Consider the following 6937-nt stretch of genomic DNA (forward strand, 5'->3'; position numbering starts at 1 on the left):
CCCCCCCCCCCCCCCCCACCCGCTGACAAATCCCTCAGGACCCAGGCCCTGCCCATCTCTTTGACCTCATCTCCTAGCACCCTCTCCTTTCTCTGGTGCTTGAGCTCCACTGGCTGCCCTGGTGCCAGAAAGGCTGGGGACCACTGCTCTACTGGAATATAAACTTCCACAGGGCAGGGAAGTTGTCTTGTTCACCAGTTATCAGCATAATGCCTTGCAACTGGTTGGGCTCAATAACTGGGGTGAATAAGTGAATTGTCGTGCCCGGGCCATGAGCGGTTGAGTGGTCGAGGTAACAAAGGGGACAGAGCGGTGGCTGCGGTCCGGGCCACGGCCCTGCTGCCATCATCTCGTCTCTCAGGCCAGCTTTCAAATGGTTTCATCATGCCCTCTTTCTTTCCTTTTTTTCCTTTTTGTTCCCAGTTCATTTCCCCATATATTTATTCTCGGATTAGTGATTTTTGAACAGGTGTTCATCTCTTTAGAAATACCTGTGCCATGACCACAGAGTACTCAGATTTCTTCTTGGCATTTAGTGGCAGATGATGGGGAAAGTGACGAGTTGTATGACAGGAGAGGTACAAGGTGAACAAACCTTAGAGTAAGTAAGACTTTATGCATAGTTCTTTTTTTTTCCCTCATGTGTGAATCTTTTTTTTTTTCACACACACTGTATTTTATTTTTACAAGAGATAAAAAGACTGACACCAAGCATTGTAAATGGATGACCATAACAAAAGCAACAATGATTGCAATTAGCAAACTCGAAACACTCACACTATGTCATAATATTGACATTCAGTCCAGGAATCCTCCAGTGTAACAGCTCCTTTACTTTGCATGAAAATTGATTTGTATATTTTTTTGCCTCTGAGCCCTTGTGGGATTTTTTTATTTTAATTCAAACAGAAAGTCACAAAAATTATAATCATCCTCACCAGTTCACTCAGTCCCATGTAATTAATTTTTTTTATCTTGATCTTTTGTTAGCACCATGCCCTCTTTCTTGATGCCAAATTTGTCATCAGCTTTGCTCAGAAACATGCCCACTGAAAAAGTCCATGTTCAGTACATTTTTCCTGCTGTCTCAATGGCACTGACAAACACCTCCCGCACCACGCCCCCCAAGCAAGCGGCTCTTTCTTAATCTCCCTTAAGGTTCACCTGCACCTTTATGTTGATACAGAACCTGCTTTCCTGTGTATTTAGAGTGTGCAAAATCCTTTCACGTGGGTTACCTTATCTGTCCTGATAACCACAGCTGCCTCTTGACAGGTGAGAAAGTCTCACAGAGGTTAAGTGACCAGCCGACAACACACAAAGGTGAGTGAATGAGCTTTTATGAAAAATGACTGTTCGAAGGTCTAGGATTAAGAGGCTTACTTCATTACAGACTAACCTGCAGAGCTCTCATTTGTAATCAGTTAAGTCTGAAGGTGCAGATTTTAGCTGATGAAAGTCCGCCAACTGAGAGGTTGGCAAAGGGCCTCTTATCGTAGCTCCCAAAGCTGATGGGGGATGGACCATGAACGTGCATGGAGGAAGGCAAGAGGGGACAGCAGTGGGACCCCAAACATTTGCCTTGGGGGGAAGGACCAGGGTTCCCTCTGGATCGATGATCAAAATAACTTTGAGACTTTTATGGAAGGGAGGCTCGTGTCAACAGAGATGGGTCTCAGAAGTCAAAAGCCCTTGGTTTGATGTTGTATTGTCACTTAAATTTGCTGCATGACCTCGCTTATCTTAAAGCTCCCATGGCAAACGTGGCAGAGCATGGGCTCTGGAGGCAGACAGGCTAGGCCTGCATCCCAAGCTCACCATCTACTAGCTGTGTAACTTTGGGAGGTTGCTTAACCTCTCTGTGCTGTAGTGTCCTTTGCTCTAAAATAGGGCCCCACTTGTTATAGGAGTTGAGAAAAGCACCTAGCACTTAGTCAGAGCTCAATAAGTGCTTCTCTTTATATGATTATCCCAATTTTATTTGTTCTCTATTATTGTTGGAGAGTGAGAGCTTTGTGATTGCGAGGGGCTGGGGCTTTTGTGGTCCTGCCTGCATCCATGCTAGTTCCCCTCCTTCAGGCAACTCTGTTTAGTAAACATGCCAGGAGGGGCTGTCCTGGGATGGTGGGCCAAGGTCTCAGTCCCACTGCGGGGAGAGGAGGTCTCCCTCTCTCAGACCTCGGCAACAACTGAATTCTCAATGTTTCTTTCTCTAGGAAACCTCTTCAGAGTAGGTACTTCCCATGGGTATGAGCATCAGGGGGTCATGATGGTTGTGCGGAGGCAGAACATTTACACTGGCAGCCCTGGTGGGAAGGCAATAAACTCAGCTGGGACCCAAAGGAGGGGCAGGCCTGATCGCCATCATAACGATGGCGGCTGTTTATATAGACCTTATCTGGATCCACTGCTTTTAGTGGCTAATCTCATTAATCCTCTCAAAAAGCCAGTAAGGTAGGTGTTATCATCAGAAGAGAGGAACTGAGGTTAAAGGAATTACCCAGGCTCAGAAAGCTCCCAAGGGGCAGGGGCAGGGATTTGAACCTGGGCTGTCTGAAGCCACACCCAAGCTCTAAATAATTATGCTCCTCTGGCTCCACCCAGAGTCTGATGTAAAAAAAATTTTTGGCTGAAAGCTATGTGATTGGGGGAAAAAAAAAAATTTTGATTCTGGAAAGAAATAAGGCAGCATCTGGTAAAACTGAAAACACATACATTTTACTACTCCACAAAACCACTTCTAGGTGGACGCCCTAGAAAAGTGGTTGCAGGGGGCAACAGACAGAGTCTTGCACAAAAATATTCATGTCGTTGTTCCTAATGGCAGGTGACAAGAAACAACCTTACTATCCAACAATAGGAAATAGGTAAATGAAACGTGGTGTATTCATTACAGTGGTTTAGGGAAATGAATTATCTGTATATGTAATCCAATACAGCTCACAAACATGCTGGGTGAAAATACAATTTGCAAGAAAAAAGCAAACCACAGTAATTTGGTTCATGGAATTTAAAAATATAAAATGAGGGACTTCCCTGGTGGTCCAGCGGTTAGGATTCCGGGCTTCCACTAGAGGGGGCACAGGTTTGATCCCTGGTCGGGGAAGTAAGATCCAGCATGCTGCGTGGCAGCAGAGGGGGAACAAAACAAAACAACATATATATACATATATATAGTAATATGAATATATATAATGACTATTGCTTATAAACACGTGTATGTAAAAGTATAAAACACAGGCAAGAAGAATAAAAATTCACAAAATCTATGATAGTGATGGTCTCAGGGAGAGGGGGATGTATGCTTAGGGTACTGAGGGTAGAGTCAAAGGGGGTTTTAGCTTTATTAACAAAGAAAAATTTAAAAAGATGGTATCCATACATTACTTGTGTAATTAAAATATGGACCAAAATAAGACAGAATGTTGTGTTAAAATTATTTGGTGTTATGTTACTTTTGTACCTGTTACTTTTGTACCTGTATTTTTCCAAAATAAAAAATATCTAAAAAAGAAAAATAAATAGAAATTATGGAAAATTTTAACCATATAAAAAGGTAAACAGAAAAATGTCCCAAGTACCCATCACACAGCTTCAAGAATAATCAACATTCTGCCTTTTTTGTCTCATCTATACCTCTAGCCACTCCCCACAACCCCACAAATGTTTTTGAGGTAAAACTTACATAGGTTGAAATGGCATCATACTATTTTGATCACAAAACTTGACCAATTTTGATACAGCTCTGTAACCCACCCCTACCAAGACAAAGATGTTGTGTTCTCTGAAAGTTTGATGTTCAGGGCTATTAACCATGTCAAATTAACTGTTGTGTATGGTGTGAGGTAGAGGTCAAAATCCATTTTTCTGCTTCAGTTGTTTCAGCACTGTTTGTTGAAAGACTTTCCTTTCCCAAATGATTCACTTTGGTGCCTTTGTAGAAAATCATTTACCATATTTATGTCTTTTCCCATACTCTATCCATTGGTTGTTGTCCTACTGTAGCTTTACAGTAATCTTGATATCAGGTATCTTAAAACCTCCAACTTTGTACCACTGTTTCATTTCGGAATCAGCCTGTCAATTTCTACAAACAATGTTTTAAGTCATTGAGTTAAATCATTCTGAAGAGTACAGACACCTTATTAACACCAATACGTGTTCTAATCCATGAATACGGTATCTTTCCGTTATTTAAATCTTCCTAAATTCTCTCAGCAGTATTTTGCAGTTTTCAATATGGAGCTCTTGTCCATCTTTTGTTAAATTTATCCCTGAGTGTGCCATGTTTTTGACTTTGGATTCAAGGTTGCTATTATATAAAAATACAATGTATGTATATTGCCTCTGAAACTTGTAACTTTGCTACAATCACTTATTAGTCCGCATAGTGTGAAAATGAATTTTCTATTAGGACTTTTTGTGTACACAATCATACCATCTGTGAATAAAGCACTTTAATTTCTTCTTTTCCAATTGTTATGTTTCTTTCTTTCTCTTGCCTGGTTAAGACCTCTAATTTACAACGCTGAAGAGGCCAGAGTCAAATCCTTATCTTAGAGGAAAAGCATTCACTCTAGTCTGTCACTATTAGGTATGTTGTTAATGGTAACTTGATTGGGGGTGCACTGTATCAGACTGAGGAAGTTTCCTCTCCTAGTTTGCTGGGAGGTTGGTTTTTCTTTTAAAATCACAAACAGGTGTTGCATACTGTCAACAGCTTTTTATGCATCTATTGAAGTTGATCATAGGATTTTTACCCTTTAATCTGTTAATGTGGCAAATTACACTGATTTATTTTTATTTATTTATTTATTTTTTTGCTGTACGCGGACCTCTCACTGTTGTGGCCTCTCCCGTTGCGGAGCACAGGCTCCGGATGCGCAGGCCCAGCGGCCATGGCTCATGGGCCCAGCCGCTCCGCAGCATGTGGGATCTTCCCGGACCGGGGCACGAACCCGTGTCCCCTGCATCGGCAGGCGGACTCTCAACCACTGTGCCACCAGGGAAGCCCCTGATTGATTTTTTGAATGTTAAATCAACGTTGCAGTCCAGGGATAAACTCTACTTGGGGACGATATATTTATCATTTTTATATATTACTAGGCGTGATTTGCTAAAGTTTGTCAGGTTTTTGCATATATATGCTGACAGCATTACGCTGGCCTCATAAAATGAGTTGGGCAATGTTACTTCCTCTATATTCTGAAAGAGTTTATGTGAGATTGGTTTTGTTTCTTCCTCAAGTATTTGAAGTGAAGAACAAAGGATAGGAAATACCACTAAGACAGCAGATTTAAACCCAAATGTAACAATAATTGCATTAAATGTAAATGGACCAAGCGCTCCAATTAAAGCAATTCAGTGGGGAAAGGAAGGCTATTTCAACAAGTGGAGCTAGAACTGGATATCCATAAGAAAAAATAAACAGAACCTTGACCTCACATCATGAAAAAATTCTTAATTATCAGTTAATTAATTATGGCTCACAGACCTAAGTGTAAAACCTAAAATTAGAAAGTTCTAGAAGAAAATATATGAGAAACTGTAAGAGAATATCTTCATGACCTTGGGCTAAGATTTCCTCAACAGGTCACAGCAAACACTTAAAAGAAAACAAGAATCTTCTGCTCCTCTTAAGAGCTGTTAAACAAGCAAGCAAGCAACAGGTCAGGAGAAAATACACGTATCTGACAAAAGATACACTCTTCCTATCCAGAATGTACAAATAACATCAACACCTCAACAACACAAAAAGCAAATACACCAATTTTAAAAATGGGGGGGTTTCCCTGGTGGCGCAGTGGTTGAGAGTCCGCCTGCCGATGCAGGGGACACGGGTTCGTGCCCCGGTCCGGGAAGATCCCACATGCTGCGGAGCGGCTGGGCCCGTGAGCCATGGCCACTGAGCCTGCACGTCCGGAGCCTGTGCTCCGCAACGGGAGAGGTCACAGCAGTGAGAGGCCCGCATACCGTAAAAAAAAAAAAAAAAAGGGAAAAGACTTGAACAGTCTCTTCACATATAACACAGAAATGGCCAATAAGCACATGCAAACTGTTGACCATAGGTAACAGAGAACTGCAAAATGAAACCACAATGATGTGCCACATTAGAGAGACTGACAAACCAAATCCTGAGACAGGATATATCCTGCTGGTGGTAGTGTAAAATGGCACAACCACTTTGAATAATTAAAACTTTTTAATAGAATTAAAAAAATATATAGATCTACTCCTCACTCTATGACCCAACAATTCCACTCCTAAGGATTTATCCAAGAAACATAAAAACATGACTACAAAAGTAATTGTACAAGAATGCTGATAGCAGCTTTGTTCAAAAAAATCTCAAATGGGAAACAACTCAAAGGCCATCAAAAGGAGAATGCATAAACAATCGATGGTTTATTCATTCAGAAGAATATATTAAAAAGGAGCAAAATACGGATACACTGATACATGCAATAAAATGAGTGAATTTCACAGATATAAGAAGTTCTCCAACTGGCAAAAATAATCCATGGTGACACAAATCAAAATAAAGGTGGGGGGTCAAAGGGAAGAAGCAAGAGAAACCTGTATTTTGATAGGCGGCGGGTGTAAATGCTACCCCCAATTTAGAAAAAAGCACGCAAGTACAGCGCAGTGTCTGGTTAGTAGCAGGTGCGTGGTAGGTGACCGCGCCCTAAACGATGAAAATGCGGGAAAAATGGTTACGGGTCGGACTTGGCGCAGGGCTCGCCACCTCCCGCAGGCCAGAACTAGCCGAGACTGGAGAGCTGCACAGAAGATCTCGGGCCCCGCCCCTCTCCAAGGCCCGCCCCTTCCGCTTCAAGACGTTCACTCTGCGTCCGAAATGGGAATGGCTCAGCCCAAAGCCGAATACAGAAGAAATTGTTTCTCCGCCACAAACAAACGACCCATCGTTACACTCTTT

The 6937-nt window shown here is 41.9% G+C and overlaps 1 protein-coding gene across 1 annotated transcript in view; it reads right to left on the minus strand.

Moving 5' to 3' along the window:
- The window catches only part of TP53 (tumor protein p53), a 13092-nt gene that overhangs the window by 4928 nt on the left and 1227 nt on the right, over positions 1 to 6937 (minus strand). The gene's annotated exons all lie outside the window — the stretch shown is intronic.

The sequence above is a fragment of the Lipotes vexillifer genome, unplaced genomic scaffold, assembly GCF_000442215.2.
Source record: "Lipotes vexillifer unplaced genomic scaffold, Lipotes_vexillifer_v1.1 scaffold611, whole genome shotgun sequence".
NCBI lineage: Eukaryota > Metazoa > Chordata > Mammalia > Artiodactyla > Lipotidae > Lipotes > Lipotes vexillifer.